The sequence below is a fragment of the Acinonyx jubatus genome, chromosome B3 (genome assembly GCF_027475565.1).
Source record: "Acinonyx jubatus isolate Ajub_Pintada_27869175 chromosome B3, VMU_Ajub_asm_v1.0, whole genome shotgun sequence".
Classification (NCBI taxonomy): Eukaryota; Metazoa; Chordata; class Mammalia; order Carnivora; family Felidae; genus Acinonyx; species Acinonyx jubatus.
Genome location: NC_069386.1, coordinates 79,810,237 through 79,827,505, shown reverse-complemented (window position 1 = coordinate 79,827,505; position 17,269 = coordinate 79,810,237). Strand labels below are relative to the sequence as shown.

At 34.8% G+C, this 17,269-nt stretch overlaps 1 protein-coding gene and 1 pseudogene across 4 annotated transcripts in view; one reads left to right on the top strand and one right to left on the bottom strand.

The window, feature by feature from the left end:
* NUBPL (NUBP iron-sulfur cluster assembly factor, mitochondrial) overlaps positions 1-17,269 on the bottom strand; it is a 218,218-nt gene that overhangs the window by 82,141 nt on the left and 118,808 nt on the right. The gene's annotated exons all lie outside the window — the stretch shown is intronic.
* Positions 12,684-14,240, top strand: LOC128316013 (28S ribosomal protein S15, mitochondrial-like; annotated as a pseudogene).

Sequence of the window (17,269 nt, the reverse complement as noted above, 5' to 3'; positions counted from 1 at the left end):
TTTTGGCTCTGTTCATGATCTCATGATTCATAAGTTTGAGCCCCTCATCAGGCTCTGAGCTGACCGTGTGGAGCCTGCTTGCTCTCTCTCTCTCTCTCTCTGCCCTTCTCCACTCATGCACATGCACATGCACATGCATTCTTTCAAGGTAAATAAAAATTAAAATAAAATTATAACATTTTGTTATGTAAACCTCATGGTAGCCACAAAGCAAAACCTAAATACACAAAAGGTAAGAAAGGAACCTAAGAATAACATTATAATCATCGAATCACAAAGGAAGAGAGCAAGAGAAGAGATAAAGGAATTACAAAACAGCAAACAATTAACAAAATGACAATATGTACACATCTATCAATAATTAGTTAAATGTAAATGGGCTAAATTCTCCAATCAAAAGACAAAGAGTAACTGAATAGATTAAAAAACAAGACCCAACTATATGTTGCTGACAAGAGACTCACTTTAGCTTTCAGGACATGCAAAGACAGAGATAAGCAATGAGGAAGTGCAAACAGAAACCAGAAGAAAGCAATGGTAGGTATATTTACATCAGACAAAAGAAACTTTAACCCAAAAAACCGTAACAAAAGGTATAATGACAGATGATCATTATACAATGATAAAGGGGTCAATTCATCAAGGTTATAAAAACTGTAAATATTCACACATCCAACAATGAAACAGCTAAATATATAAATCAAATATTAACAGATCTAAGGAGAGAAATAGCAATACAATACTAAAAAAAAAAAATCAATATCTCACTTTCAACAATGGATAGACAGAAGATGTTAAGGAAACACTGGACTTAACCTACACATTAAACCCAATAACCCTGATATATACAGAATATACTACCTAAGAGCAGTAGAATACACTTTTTACTCTAGACTACATGGAACATTCTCCAGGACAAATCCTATGTTAGAGCACCAAACAAGTCTTCATAAACTTACAAAGACTGACATCATATCAAGTATCTTTTCCAACCCCTATGGAATGAAACTACAAATCAGTTATAAAAGGAAAACTGGAAAATTCACAAATACATGGAAAATTAACAATGTGCTACTGAACCAATGGGTCAAAGAAATTAAAAGGGAACATAAAAATGTTTTGAAAAAAAAAATGAAAATGGAAACAAACATACCAAAAGTGATGGGCTCAGGAAAAGCAGTTCTAAGAGGGAAATTTATAGTAATAAAAGATTAAATTAAGAAAAAAAAAGTTTTCAAACAACCTAACTTTACATCTCAAGAAATTATAAAAAGAAGGAAAATCAAAGCCCGAAGATACTAGAAAGAAGTAACAAGTATCAGAGCAGAAATAAATGAAATAGAGACTATAAAGACAAGAGAAAAGATTAATGAAACTAGGAGCTAGTTGTTTGAACAGATAAATAGAACTGGCTAAGAAAAAAAGAAAGGACTCAAAATCAGAAATGAAGGAGACATTACAACTGATAACACAAATATAATAAGGATTGTAAGAAACTACCATGAATAATTATATACCAATTAGATAAACTAGAAGAAATGAATAAATTCTTAGAAACATACCAAGATTGAATCATGAAGAAAAGAAAAATCTGAGCAGACCAATTACTAATAAGAAGATTGAATCAGTAATCAAATCTCTCCCAACAAAGAAAAGTCCAGGACTAGATGGCTTCACTAGTGATGTCTACCAACATTTAACAAAGTTATTACCAATACTTCTCAAACTCCTCCAAAAAATAAAAGATGAGGAAATGATTCCAAAATATCTAAACTTATCATGATACCAAAACCAGACAAAGACAAGACTAAAAAAGGAAATTAAATGCAAATATCCCTGATGAATGTAGATGCAAAACAAAATATTAGCAAACTAAATTCAACAGTATATTAAAAGTATCATGCACAATGATCAAGTGAGATTTACTCTTAGGATGCAAGGATGATTCAAGATGCAAACCAATCAATTTGATACACCACATTAATAAAATGAAGGATAAAAATCATGATCATCTTAAGAGATGCAAAAAAAAAAAGGATTTAACAAATGTCAACATCAATTCATGGTAAAAATTTTCAATGAACAAGATATAGAAGAAACATACCAGAACATAATATAGACCACAGTATATAAGCCCACAGGTAACATTATACTCAACAGCAAAAAGTTGAAACTTTTCCACTAAGATAAGGAATGAGGCAAAAATGCCCATTCCTGTCACTTTTATTCAATATAGTACTGGAAGACCTGGAAAGAGCAATTAGACAAGAAAAAAAAAAAGGCATCCAATTTGGTAAGTAAGAAGTAAAACTGTCTTTTTGCAGATGACATGATGTCACATATAGAAAACCCTGAAGACTCCACCAAAAACTGTAAGAACCAATATATGAATTCAATAAAGTTACAGAATACAAAAAAATCAGTTGCATATCTACACATGAACAACAAACTATTAGAAAGAAACATTAAGAAAACAGTTCTCTTTACAACAGCACCAAAAACTAAGAACAATAAAATACTTAGGAATAAATTTAACCAAGTAGGTAAAGAACTGCATAATAAAAACTTTAAAATTTTTTTCATGTTTTTAATTTTTTTTATTATCAAAGTATAATTCACATACAATGTTACATTCGTTTTAGGTGTACAACATATTGATTCAATAATTCTATACCTTACTCAATGCTCACTGCAATTAATTCTATACCTTACTCAATGCTCACTGCAATTATTTGTAGTCACCGTACATTATTACAATACTATTGACTATATTCCCTATGCTATACATTTCATCCTCAAGACTTTTAAATTTATTTTATAACTGGAAGTTTGTACCTATTAATCCCCTTTATTTTGCCTATCCTCCTACCCATCTCTCCTCTGACAACCACCAGTTTGTTCTCTGTATTTATGAGTGTTTGTTTGTTTGTGTGTTGTTTTTTAGATTTTAGATTTAAGTCAAATTATATGGTATCTGTCATTCTCTGCCTGGCTTATTTCACTTAGAATAACACCCTCTAAGTCCATCCATGTTTGTCATAATTAGCAAGATTTCATGCCATACGGCTCATATTTGCTCAAGATATTGCTTTCATATCTTGGCTATTGTAAATAATGCTACACTAAACATGAATATGAATGTATCTTTCAAATTAATGTTTTATTTTCTTTGGATAAATACCCCATAGTGGAATCACTGAATACTATGGCATTTCTATTTTTCATTTTTGAGGAAATTCATACTGTTTTCTATAGTGGATCACCAATTTATATTCCCACCAACAGTGAAAAAGCATTCCCTTTTCTCCACATCGTTGCCAACACTTGTTATTTCTCGTTTGTTTTTTGTTTCTGTGTGTGTGTGGTTTGTTTTGTTTTGTTTTTTCTTTTTTTTTAAAATTTTTTTTAAACGTTTATTTATTTTTGAGACAGAGAGAGACAGAGCATGAACAGGGGAGGGGCAGAGAGAGGGAGACACAGAATCTGAAACAGGCTCCAGGCTCTGAGCTGTCAGCACAGAGCCCGACGCGGGGCTCGAACTCACGGCCCGTGAGATCATGACCTGAGTCCAAGTCGGACGCTTAACCAACCAAGCCACCTAGGCGCCCCTGTTTTGTTTTTTCTAAGAGAGAAAACACAAGTAGGGGAGAAAGAGAGAGAAGGGGAAGAGAATCTCAAGCAGGTTCCACACCGAGCATGGAGCCCAACTTGGGACTCCCATCTCACAAGCCTGAGATCATGACCTGAGCTGAAATCAAGAGGTGGACACTTAACCAACTGAGCCACCCAGACACCCCTGTACACTTTAAATATATACAATTCTATTTGTCATTTAATGAAAAATGAACATACATGTATGTATGTAGAAATAAATATCAATCAGTCAATCATATACTAGTTACCTCTGAAGTAAGCACTGACTGGGAAGGCACAAGAGGGAATGCCCTGGATATTAAAAGTGTTCTAGATCTTGATTTGGGTAGCAGTTATGCAGGTGTGTATAATACATAAAGACCAGTGCACCTTACACACTTCACTATTAAATAGTTTTAAAATGATAATTTTAAAGTTAGGTTGGTGGAAAAGGGCAAAAACAAGTGTTAAAAAAATCTGAAGGGAAGCACCTGGGTGGCTCAGTTAGTTCAGCATCTGACCTCGGCTCAGGTCATGATCTCTTAGTTCATGGGTTCGAGCCCCATGTTGGGGCTCTGTGCCGAGAGCTTAGAGTCTGGAGCCTGCCAAGGATTCTGTATCTCCCTCTCTCTCTGCTCCTCCCCTAGTCACACTCTGCCTCTCTCTCTCAAAAATAAAATAAATATTAAAAAAAATTTTTTTAATCTGAAGGGAAAAGCAACATCACAAACAGCTGCCACTTTTCAGAAGGAATATAGCTTTGTACATGCATATATATATTTAAAAACCTTCCTGCAATACACAGAAAATATTTTTCATATAAATACTTATAAATGGGGAAGGTAAACAAAAACAATCAATTTCTAACAATGGAGAAAAGCTGGGAAGATTTGAGTTATATATACTCACTCTGAAATATACAGCTATTGTAATGGTGCTACCATTTATTATTGAGAGGAGGTTTTATGTGCCACTACAGTGGTTTGTAGAGCAGGCTTCAGATATTCATCACACAAGTGAAATATAAATAAGTGATGTTCTTTGTCTGACTGTCCAAGATTATGAATGTATATCTACCCTGATTTTTAAAATCAGAAAAGCAGTTATGCTTCTCAGTTAAAAGAATTAGTAAGAGACATCTAAATGACAGTCACAGAATAGAGAGGTACTGTTCTCCCAGAGTCTTCTGCTATTTGAACCATATATTCAAATGTTTTTAGTCCCTGGGTCAGATACCAGTTGTGAAAACAAACAAAGTAGAAGTGACAGTACATAATCCATAATATCCCTATGGCGTGAAATAGCGGCCTTTGCCTAATATATATTCATTTGCATGGAAAGCTACTAGCTCTACAAAAATAACAAAATGACACAAAGAAATTGACCTGAGTAGTAGTTCTAAACCAGGTACAATTTTGACCTCATCCCCGCTGCAAGACATTGGTAATGTCTAGAGAAAATTTTAATTATCACAAATAGGGCTGCTATGGACATTAATGGATGTTAAGTCAGATATTCTACTAAATATCTTCCAGTACCCAAGATGGCACCCTTCTCCTCCCAACAAAAAATTATCCAGTCTAAAATGTCAATAGTGAAGTTGAGAAACTTGAACCAAGTGTTGGCTGGCAGAGACCATAAAATTTTATGTCATCAGATCATCCCTGACTTGTCTTCTTGACTATAACCTGGAAGTCAATGGCCAGATCTACAGAGACAAGACAGCATTCACAGAAGATGGGAAGCTACCAGAAACCCTGAGTATGTAGAAAACCATTATCTGGAACCTTATCTGTGACTGAGGTACACAATATTTCCTGCTGCAACATTTCATATCCCTTATTATAAAAAATATGCAATATCTATTTAAAATGTGGTAGCCAAGGCAATAACCAGAGGAATATTATAGTATATTTATGATTCATAATGAGATTCAACAAAAAATCAACTAAAAATTTAGAAAATAACAATAACCCTTGAGAAAATAGAAGAGGAAAGTAATTTAAAACAAGAAATTTATGGTATACAAAACCAAACACCTGAAGATTTATCCTTCACAATAAATCATTATAAAAATATATTTTAACAGAAAATTATGGACCAATATCCTTTATGAATACTGATAGAAAACCCTTAAAACATTAGAAAAAGAAATCCAGCAAAATATAAAAATGAAAAATATCATGACAAAGAAGGATTTAATCTTAGGAATAAAAGGTTGGTTTAATTTATGAAAACCAACATGGTTTATCATATTAGCAGAATAAAGAAGAAAAACTATTTGATCATTTCCACAGATGCAGAAAAAGCATTAGACAAATTTCATATTCATTACTAATAACAACTGTCAGCAAAGTATGAGCGGACCTATCTGAAGCAGATGGACAGTATCTATAAAAGTACAGCTAACATTATACTTAATGGTGACATATGAAATGCTTTTTCCCAAAGAACAGGAACAAGTTGAAGAAATCCATTCTCACTACTTTTATTCTACATTGTACTGAGAATCTCAGTGTAATATGACAAAAAAAAAGGGGGGGGCATAAATATTGAATTTCTAACAATGGGGAAGTTTGTAGCAGTTTGTGAAGCATGCTTTCAGGTATGTATCACACAAATGAAAGATAAAGAAGTAATATGCTTTTCTGATCAAGATTATTTCTAGATGACATGATTACACATGCAGAAAACTCAATGAAATCTATAAAAATTACTAGATTAAATAATTTTAGTAACGCAGTAAGATACAAGATCAATATATAAAATTCAATAGTTTCTATAAACTAATTAATACACAAAATGAAATTTAAAACAAAGCAAAATAATAATTAAAAATAAGCCTAACAAAAGAAATGCAAGTTTACTAAACTCCAAATTACTAGTGAGAGAAATTTTTTAAAACCCTAAATATTTTAAAAACCTAAATAAATGGCAAGATACATAATGTTCACAGGTCAGAAGGCTCAATGTCGTTACTATAGCAATTGTCTCCAAATTGAGGTACAGATTCACACAATCCCTAGAAAAATTCTGGCAAACATTTTGAACAAATTGACAAGCTAATCCTAAAATTTCTATGGAAATACACCTGATCTAAAATTCCCAAAACAATCTTTAAAAGGAAAACAAATCCAGGGGCACCTGGGTGGCTCAGTAAGTTGAGCATCCCACTCTTGATTTCAGCTAAGGTCATGATCTCACAGATCATGAGTTCGAGCCCCACATTGGGCTCTGTGCTGAGAGTGAAGAACCTGCTTGAGATTCTCTCTCTCTTCTCTATTCCTGTCCCTCCCTCTCAAAATAAATAAACTTCTTATTTGCAAATCAATCAATGTGATACATCACATTAATAAAAGAAAAGAACCATATGATCCTGTCAATCAATGCAGAAAAAGCATTTGACAAAATTCAGCATCCTTTCTTAATAAAAACCCTCAAGAAAGTTGGAATAGAAGGAACATACTTAAACATCATAAAAGCCATTTATAAAAGCCCGCAGATAATATCATCCTCAATGGGGAAAAACGAGAGCTTTCCCCCTGAGATCAGGAACACGACAGGGATGCCCAATCTCACCGCTGTTGTTTAACATAGTGTTGGGAAGTGCTAGCATCAGCAATCAGACAACAAAAGGAAATCAAAGGCATCATATGTGGCAAAGAAGAAGTCAACCTTTCACTTTTTGCAGATGACATGACACAATACATGGAAAACCCAATATTCTCCACCAAAAGTCTGCTAGAACTGATATTTGAATTCAGCAAAGTCGCAGGATACAAAATTAATGTACAGAAATCACTTGTATTCTTATAAACTAATAATGAAGCAACAGAAAGACAAATAAACTGATCCCATTCACAACTGCACCAAGAATCATGAAATACCTAGGAATAAACCTAACCAAAGATGTAAAATATCTGTATGCTGAAAACTATAGGAAGCTTATGAAGGAAACCGAAGAAGATACAAAGAAATGGGAAAACATTCCATGCTCATGGATTGGAAGAATAAATATTGTCAAAATGTCAATACTACCCAAAGCTATCTACACATTCAATGCAATCCCAATCAAAATTGCACCAGCATTCTTCCCAAAGCTAGAACAAGCAATCCTAAAATTTGTATGGAACCAAAAAAGGCCCCGAATGGCCAAATTTTGAAGAAGAAGACCAAAGCGGGAGGCATCACAATCCCAGACTTTAGCCTCTACTACAAAGCTAGTAATCATGAAGACAGCATGGTATGGTATTGGCACAAAAACAGACATATAGACCAATGGGATAGAATAGAAACCCCAGAATTAGACCCACAAATGTATGGCCAACTAATCTTTGACAAAGCAGGAAACAGTATCCAATGGAAAAAAGACAGTCTCTTTAACAAATGGTGCCAGGAGAACTGGACAGCAACATGCAGAAGGATGAAACTAGACCATTTTCTTACACCATTCACAAAAACAAACTCAAAATGGATAAAGGATCTGACTGTAAGACAGGAAACCATCAAAACCCTAGAGGAGAAGCAGGAAAAAAATCTCTCCGACCTCAGCCGCAGCAAATTCTTCCTTGACACATCCCCAAAGGCAAGGGAATTAGAAGCAAAAATGAACTATTGGGATCGCATCAAGACAAAAAGCTTCTGCACTGCAAAGGAAACAATCAACAAAACTAAAAGGCAGCCGACGGAATGGGAAAAGATATTTGCAAATGACATACTGGATAAAGGGCTAGTATCCAAAATCTATGAAGAACTCACCAAACTCCACACCTGAAAAACAAAGAATCCAGTGAAGAAATGGGCAGAAGACATCAATGGACACTTTTCCAAAGAAGACATCCAGATGGCCAACAGAAACATGAAAAGATGCTCAATGTCACTCCTCATCAGGGAAATACAAATCAAAACCACACTGACATACCACCTCACTCTGGTCAGAGTGGCTAAAATGAACAAATCAGGAGACTATAGATGCTGGCAAGGATGTGGAGAAATGGGAACCCTCTTGCACTGTTGTTGGGAATGCAAACTGGTACAGCCACTCTGGAAAACAGTGTGGAGGTTCCTCAAAAAATTAAAAATAGATCTGCCCTATGACCCAGCAATAGCACTGCTAGGAATTTACTCAAAGGATACAGGAGTACTGATGCATAGGGTCACTTGTACCCCAATGTTTATAGCAGCACTTTCAACAATAGCCAAATTATGGAAAGAGCCTAAATGTCCATCAACTGACAAATGGATAAAGAAGATGTGGTTTATATATACAATAGAATTCTACTTGGCAATGAGAAAGAATGAAATCTGGCCATTTGTAGCAACGTGGATGGAACTGGAGAGTGTTATGTTAAGTGAAATAAGTCATACAGAGAAAGAAAGATATCATATGTTTTCACTCTTATGTGGATCCTGAGAAATTCAACAGAAGTCCAGTGAGGAGGAGAAGGGGGAGAAAAAAAAAGTTACAGAGAGGGAAGGAGGCAAACCATAAGAGACTCTTAAATACTGAGAATAAACTGAGGGTTGATGGGGTATGGGGGGAAGGGGAAAGTGGGTGACAGGCACTGAGGAGGGCACCTGTTGGGATGAGTACTGGGTGTTGTCCAGAAACCAATTTGACAATAAATTTCATAAGAAAGAAAGAAAGAAAGAAAGAAAGAAAGAAAGAAAGAAAGAAAGAAAGAAAGAAAGAAAGAAAGAAAGAGGAAAAGAAAAAGAAAAATAAGAAGAAAAAGAAAATAAATCCAGAAAGCTTTACACCACAGTAGTCAAGAACACATACTACTGGTGTGAGGCAGATAAAAAATGAAGAATTCAGGGGTGCCTGGGTGGCTCAGTCGGTTAAGCGTCCGACTTCAGCTCAGGTCCCGATCTCGCGGTCAGTGAGTTCGAGCCCCGCGTGGGGCTCTGGGCTGATGGCTCAGAGCCTGGAGCCTGCTTCCGATTCTGTGTCTCCCTCTCCCTCTGCCCCTACCCCGTTCATGCTCTGTCTCTCTCTGTCTCAAAAATAAATAAACTTTAAAAAAAAAATGAAGAATTCAAAAACAGATCCTACCTAGCACACATTCATACAGATATCTATCTATCTATCTATCTATCTATCTATCCATCCATCCATCCATCCACACACATACACACAGTTGACCCTTGGACAATGTGGAGGTTAAGGGCAAGGATCTGTTCTCCTGCACAGTCAAATTCCACATATAATTTGTGACTCCCCCCAGATTTAACTAATAGCTTACTATGTTCAGAAGCCTTACCAATAACATAATATATTGTATTATGTATGTATTGTATAATGTATTCTATACTGACATACTATGTTCTTATAGTAAAGCTAAAGAAAAAATTTTATTAAAATCTTAAGGGAGAGAAAATAAATTCAATACTGTACTGTATTTGCCAAAAAAAATCCACATATAAGTGGACCCACACCATTCAAATCTATGTGGTTCAAGGGCCATTTGTAAATATATTAAATAAAAACTTTTAAATATATCCTATGGGTCTACTTCTCTGGCTGAAACCTGATACAGATTTTAAAAGACCTAAGAGACATATGAGCCAGGTGCATTGCATTTATTTGGGTACAGGCTTGAACAAAATGTTAAAAATCTTCATAAAACTACTGAGGAAATATAGACTGGTTGCTTGACAATAGTAAGGAGCTTTTGCTAATTATTTTCAATGTAATAATGGCATTTTGGACATATCTTAAAAGTCTATTAAATGGAAATTTAAAATAAGACACTACTACACTCTTACAGAATGACTAAAATAAAAAAGAATGACAGCCCCAAATATTGACAAGAATGTAAAGCAAATGGAATTCTCACATACTGCTAATGGGGGTATAAAATGATACAACCACTTTGGAGAACTCTTAGGTCATTTTTATGATGTTAAATGTGTACCTATCCTACAATTGAGTCATCCTATCCCTAGGCATTAACCCAAAAGAAATGAAAAAGACTTGTACAGGAATGTTTATAATAACCATTTTATTATATTCATAATAACCACATACAAAAAAAAGAGGAAGACACAATTCAGCTTTCCATCAACAAGACAGCAAATAAACAAGTTGAGGAACATTCATAAGATGAAATATTATTCAGCAATAAAAAAACACAGATTGCTAATACATTGATAAATTTCACAACTTTTATACTGAGCAAAGACAAAACTAATGTATGATTTTAAAAATTCAGAAAATGATGGTCTCTAAGGATGGGGAGGGGAAAATGACTGAAAAGGAGCACAAGGGAAGTTCCCATTGTAATGGATTTTAAAAATTCAGAAAATGATGGTCTCTAAGGATGGGGAGGGAAAAATGACTGCAAAGGCGCACAAGGGAAGTTCCCATTGTAATGGAGATAAATGCTCTTTATCTAATTTTGGATGTTGAATACTTGGATATACTCAATATCCAAAACTCACCAAAATTTCACTTATCCTTACATCTTATTATGTATAAATTATACTTCAATAAAATAAACACAAATAACCTGTAAATTCAATCAATAAAACCAGAAGTGTTTTTCCCCAAAAAAGACCAGTAAAACAAAATAACACTTTGACAAGTCTCATTAAGAAAAACATTAGAAATAAGAAAAGGGATTTAACAGCTATGAAGGAATGTTTTAACATTATAAAAGAATACTAAGTACAACATCATACCAATAAAATTTTCAAACTACACGAAATGGATCATTTCCTAAGAAACTAAAAATTAATAAAATTGACACAAGAAGAAGTAGAAAACCTGAATAAATAAATAACAGAAGAAAATGGAAAACAAAGACCAACTCATAATCCTATGAAAAGAAATAAAGAAAACCTTATTTAAAATAGAGTTGGGGGCACCTGGGTAGTTCAGTCAGTTAAACATCTGACTCTTGGTTTCAGCTCAGGTCATGATCTCATGGTTTGTGGGACTGAGCTCCATGTCAGGCTGTGCGCTGACAGAGCAGAGTCTGCTTGGGATTCTCTCCCTCTCTCTCTGCCTTTTCCCTGCTCATGCTCTCTCTCTCTCTCAAAATAAATAAACACATAAAATACAAATAATAAAATAAAACAAAATAAAAGGAGTTGGGAAGCTCTGAAGGAGAGCTCCTGTGCTTGTACCACTACATAACCAGCAGGAAGAAGGAAGTTAGAATTATTTGAACAAGGAAGTATAGCTTTTGAACAACAATTTTATCTCCTGCCTTTAAGGAAGGAGGATCCCTCCCTGCCACAGCAACAACACACTAACCACTGATTGCAGCCAAAGAAAAACTGTCACTACCTCAAACTCTTGTTTTTCACCAATAAAGCTTTGGTCAAACAACTATCTCCAATTTCCTCCTAAAACCTAATAAAAGCTGACCTTTCCATTGCCTCTTTGGACGTGGCTATGGCTCACTATAATTTGCTTGTCCTGAATTGTAATTCCTCTGCTAATCTTGAATAAACTCATTTTTTACTTAAATAAAATTATTCTTTGCTCTGTTTAAAGTTAACTCCCCAAAAAAGGCATTTTGTCCAGGGAATTTTGAGAAAGAGTTCTTCCAATAAGGAAATTAATACACTAAAAAGAAAAATTAGTATAATCCTACATTTAAAAACTGGTACACTTAATCCATCACTGCATTAAAGGAATATGATCCTATAAATGTAAAATTTGTTAACACCAAAAATCTATTAATTAAGTTCATTAAATTAAGCAATTAAAAAAATGTTTAAAAATCCTTACCATTAGTCCCCAAAAAATGAAGTGCTAAAATTCAACTCTCGTTCCTATTTTTTTAGATTTTGGTATATATACTTCACCCTTGAACAATGGGGGAACTAGGGACACCAATCCCCCACACAAAAATCCACAAATAACTTTGACTTCTTAAAAATTTAACTACAAATAGCCTACTGCTGACTGGAAGTTTTACTGATAACATGAACAGTTGATTAACACACATTTTGTATACCGTATATATTATAGACTGCATGTTTACAATAAAGTAAGCTAGAGAAAAGAAAATGCTAAGAAAATCATTTGGAATCCTAAATTGGTGGAGCCTGAGCCAGCACGGTAGTTAGTGCCTGTGTAACCCAGTTGGTATCACAGAAGGGACAGCGGCCATGGCACAGGCTCCACAGGGTCAGGAGTCACCATGCTGAAGGCAGTGTGGCGGGTGTTGAGGTGGCTTCAGACCCAGAAAGTGGCCCAGGCTGCAATCCTTGAGCTGTGAGAGGGGTTAAGAAGATGTTCATGTCTCCCTCTGACCAGTGGTGCCTTCACCTCTAGAGAGGTCATCCTCCTGACCCTTTGCAGACATGCTATCCAGCAACCAGTCTAGCCTAGTCAAGATGATGATCCACCCCCTTCCACACTATTCAAAGACTACCAGAACATTCCTGGAAATGAGAAGGCTAATGATGTCATACAAAGACTTTTGTCTTTGGAAATGGCCTACCAGAAAAAGAAGCTAAAAATCAAGCAAGAGCAGTTGATGAACAAGATCATGGCAAACCATGAGGACACCAGTACCCTGGACACTCTAATGGTTGCCTTGACTGTCAAGATCTGCAGTTATAAAGAATATATGCATAAATATTGAAAGGACAAAGCCCACAAGTGCTATATGCTGATAAGCAGCAATCAGAGGAAAAAGATGCTCAAAAACTTCCGTAAGACCAACTATAATGTCTTTGAAAAGATATGCAAGGAGTTGGGGACTGAGTATACCTTTCTCCTCTGTACTACTGAAAAGCTCACCACTGTGGTGACCAAGAAGGTTCTGTATATTCACGTTTCCCAGGAGGCACAAAAGCAATCAATCAATCAAGAAGCAAGCCCTAAAAGCTGCAACATCAACCTGGAAACAAAGTCAGAAGAATCCACAGAGTCCTTCCAAAGCTGGGCCAGAGGCAATCAAAGGAAACCACTAAATTTTATTGGATTTTCAAAATTTTTAAGGAAACGAATATACATTTACAGTACTGCCTTTATCAAAAAACAATCCATGTATAATCAGACCCATGCAGTTCAAACCATGTTGTTCAAGGGTCAAATGTCCTTTAATTCAAGTTTTCAAACACAGTGAAGCTTTGAGAGTATATAAAGAAAGTGCTATCTCTGGTTTTGATAACAGGAATCTGAAATACAGAATAATTAAATGAGTTGTCCAGAACTTAATCCAACCAACTACTTCTGAAACAAAGCGAGTTCAATAAGGAATGAAGTAAAATCAGCCTAAGTAGTAACATAAATACAACTGTGTTCAGCTTCCTTTCAATACAAAGAACTAGAAAGCTGGAGTTAGCCTGAATTCCAAGTCCCATCCTTAGGTTATACTATAAATCTGACTGAGCTGTAGATAAGATTCAGATTATCTATCAGTGATGCTCTTTTCTAAGAAAGGTTCAAAAAGGAGGTAAGTGATATTCCTGAATGCCATTCACAATAGTGGATAGTTGCCACAGTGCTGAGTATTTGACTCTGAGTTTTCTGAGCACAGGGCATTTCCAGGAATCAGTTTTTCATCTGTCCAGTTACAAAATGAGACTTGACAGTAGTCTTTGAGCTTCTCATGAGCAAAGTGTTCTTGTATCCACTCCTAGCACCCACCTTAGGATTTGGCAGTTGTTATTTAGTAAATGTTTCTATTAAACGATTGAATGCTAGAAAGGAGAGTTACAACAACAACAACAAAAATTGAGCACTCTATGGACTAAGCTAGAGAAGTAAATATTGCATTAACATAATAGTACCCATTTTAGAACTGATGATAAAACCCAGAGTCACAAAAAAAGTAATGTGTCTAAGTTAGATTTATTTTACACACCTAAATATGGAATTTGGAATTCAAGCTGAGTCTCAATTTCTAGTTCTTTCCTCTGAATGTCTATGTCTCTTACTCTTTTCTTCAGATTTTCTACTTTTTCACATTCTACATTTCACTGTGGACTGTTTCTTCTAACCAATCTTCTGGTTCACTAATTCTCTTTTCAGTTGTGACTAAGTCGATGTTAAACTTAATGAACAAATTTTAAATAGTATTTTTTAAGTTTTAGAATTATCTAGTTCCTTTTCAAACCTGCTAGATTTAATTTTTTCTAGTTTCCAGGTCCTTGTTAAATCTTCATTCTTGGATTTATTTCTTTGAACATAGCAAACTTAGTTGTTTATAGTCTATCTCTAATAATTCCAATACCTCATCTACACTGAGTCTATTTCTATTTTCTGTTATATCTGCTAGTTCTTATTCATAGTGCCTTTTGTCCTTTTACGCATGATTATTTTTGGCTGCATGTTGGACAATGCAATTGAAAAAAAAATTATTTCAAAAAATAAACTGATGCATTGGATAATAGCATCCTCCCCAACAATAACTTTCATTTACTTCTCTTATTTCTCTACAAATCCAAGACTATTGTAACCCAAGTTCTAGACTTAAAATTCCCTGATCTAGAAGATGTTGGCTAAATTAGTATCAGTTCTCTTTGACTCTGAGGGCCCAGTATTCTGTGGTTCCAGCTTGGAGTAAGGGCAGACTACTCCTGGCAGACTCCAGGTTTTACTTATACCCCAGAGTCTTGTGAAGCATCTGAAAGCAAAAATCAGTTTCAAAGCTGTTAGTTAGGCTACAATCAACAAATATCCTTAGAACAAAGTAATTTTGAGGAAATGGGGTTATTTCTATCACTTTTATCCTCTCCCAGATTCTTCTAAGAATTTGTGATTCATATTTTACCCAGCTTCTTTAGTTGTCTTTAGCAGGAGAGTTAGTCCAAATTACCTAAATTGCCATTATATAATCAGAATCTTTTACTAAGTCAATTAAATCTATATAAGCTGAGAATAAAAGGAAATGTCTTTGTTAAAAGGAACATATAGCAAATATCATACCTAATAGTGAAAGAGGAGAAATACTGCCATCAATATCATATGTGAGACAAGGTAACTTCTGCCACTATTACTATTTAAAATTCAACTGGTGGGGCACCTGGGTGGCTCAGTTGGTTAAGCGTCCGACTTCAGTTCATGTCCTGATCTCACGGTTAGTGAGTTCCAGCCTGACGTCGTGCTCTGAGATGACAGGTCAGAGACTGGAACTTGCTTTGGATTCTGTGTCTCCCCCTCTCTTTCCGTCCCTCCCCTGCTTGCGCTCTCCCTCTCTCTCTCAAAAACAAACAAATAAACTTAAAAAAATTTTTTAAATAAAATTCAACTGGTGATTCTAGACAATGCAATAAGAAACAATTAAGAAATATAAGCATTACAAAAGAAAGGAGCACCTACCTAGAAATTCTACTGAAAAGCTATTAGAATAAATAATACTGTTTACATGGTCAAATACTAGAAAAACAAAAATCCATTTCCTAGACCATAGCAGTTACTAACTAAAATATATAAGCAAAAAGATTTCATTAGTGTAGAAATAATAAGAGTTTAGGAATAACTTAAGTAATATGATGCTTTAATCTTTATGTTCCAGTGAACATAAAAAACTTGTATATTTAAATATAGGTGTCTGTATTATAGGATCATTTACAAAAAGGTAAGACTTTGGAATATAAAATGTGACTGAAATAAATTGGTGCTCTTTTACTTTTATTTCTTTACTTGCTTATTATCTAACTCCCTTACCAGATTATGTAAAAGGGCATGGATTGTGCCTGTTTTGCTCATTATTATATATTCTGCATATACTATCTAGTACATAGGAGGTAAGATATACATATTTGTTGAAAAATTATAAGTGAATAAACTCATCCAATTTTTGAGAAGCTTTTTAATGTTTTTTATTTTGTATGAAGTTTACATTAACTAAAGTTCACCTTTTATATAGGTGATCAGTTTAAGAGGATACTAAAATCTCAAGTTCAAAATCAGATAACAAATAAGTCATAACTTTGGCTTTCAAGTATTTAAAAGCAATTTGAAAGAATGATATCATAGCAACATATACTCATAGCATGTGACACCTCACTAAAAAAGATGGAGGGGCAGAAATCAACCAGGTTAGTGACTACAAAATAATACCACTTGAAGAGGGACAAGGAGAATAAGAATCCTACCTCTTGATCATTAAAAAGTTATTCACTTTTGGGGCACCTGGATGGCTCAGTCAGTTAAGCATCTGATTCTTAATTTTGGCTCAGGTCACGATCTCACAGTTCATGAGATCAAGCCCCGCAGAGGGATCTGTGTCGATAGTCCAGAGCCCACTCAGGATTCTCTTTTTCGCTCTCTGCTCCTCCCCTACTCATGCTCACTTGTGTGTTCTCTCTCTCTCACTCAAAATAAATAAATAAACATAAAATTTTTTCAAAAAAGTTATTCACTTTTACAACCATAGAGCTATCTCAGAATCTCATTATAGTTGATGCTTTTGCAAGTTTCTCTGTTCCCAGTAAACCTAGATTTGATTTCTTATGCGCTTTACAAAGATACTTTCATGTTGTAAGGTGGTTCTAACAAAAAAACTTAATGTATCTACTCAAGTAAATACTTTTCAAATAAATCTTTCAAATATTTTCTAGCACAACACAAGAAAAGAAACAACCCATTTAACTAGATGTCAGTTTCCATTTCCTCACTTAGGTTAATGAGAAATAAATATCAAGTAAAAAGCACCTGAATCCACTA